Here is a 1197-nt window from a genome sequence, read left to right on the forward strand (position 1 = left end):
CTTCATACTTCCAGAGTTCTTTCGCTGGTTCCTTCCCATCTGGATCAGTTGTTCCTTCTTGCCTTTAGATTTTCGTTTGGATAATGACACACCCTGTTTAGTCTCTGAGCCAGTAGGTGGTGTTTGTGGGTGAGATTCGACCATGCCCTTTATGATGAATCAGTAGATGCAGTAAAAGGGTGTGCAGGATGACCTCCCTGTCAGTAGGTGGCACTTGTAGGGGCGAGCGAGCTGCAGTGCTGTTTTTGGGTCCTGTACCTAGCTCTTATTCCTCTAGAGAGGCCCTTTGTGCCTCGGGTGGTGGGTGGGGCTCTGAGATTTCCAGGTGTGTCCTTATTCTCCACCTCAGTGGGGAGAGTGAGTCTGGGTGGGGCTGGGTTGGGTAAGCCTGCCCTCAGGCTCCACAACTGCTGTTCGCAGGGTCAAAGGTCTACTTTTTGTTTCTGTGCAAAGCTGCTGGGAGGGGCTGAAATGGGTCCACTCAACTGAAAGTCTGGGCTTGGGGGCTGGGGCTGTCCAAGATCCGCACTCTGGAGCTGGTCTCGCTCCCCTCCACTCTCCCCCTCTCCGTAGCCTCTCCCAGGCCTCTGCCAGCAAGCGGGAACTCAGGCCGATGGATCTCTCCTGGCTGTGACATGGGCTGGGAGGTTCCCTGCCCCGGATGGTAGCCTGAGCTGGGTGGACAGCACTCTTTTGGGAGGAGGGTTGCCGCTCCGGCACACTGATCTGCCCCTGAAGGCGCACACTCCTCGGTAGGCTCTTTCAGAAATCTCTCTTCTGTGCCCCTGGGCAGTGCCATCCTGTCCTGGGTGTATGGGGTCTGGTCTGCAGGCCTGTCTCCTGGACCCTGGAGATCAATCCCTGATCCTGCCAGGGGGAGGGGTGCTGGTCTTGAATCACCTACAGTGTGCCCAAGCTGGATCAATTTCACTCCACCTCGGGATTTGCCCCACTCTCCTGGAGTCCCCAGGCAAGTAGTACCTGGGAGGGCTGGCGGGTAGGGAACTTGCAGTCTGAGCACCCCTCAGTCTGTTGTAGGGCCCCAAAAGGAAAGGTCCTGTTCCTTAGAGATGCCTCCGTGTGATGGCTAAATTGTCTCTCTGGGCACCCACGGGTGGGGAGCGGGATGGAGAGAATGGAGCATTATGGCGTCTGCCGATAGGCTTGGGGCTGCGACTGGGGAGGTGCCCCGAGGGG

Source organism: Propithecus coquereli, unplaced genomic scaffold (genome assembly GCF_000956105.1).
Source record: "Propithecus coquereli isolate 6110/MARCELLA unplaced genomic scaffold, Pcoq_1.0 Scaffold87, whole genome shotgun sequence".
Lineage (NCBI taxonomy): Eukaryota > Metazoa > Chordata > Mammalia > Primates > Indriidae > Propithecus > Propithecus coquereli.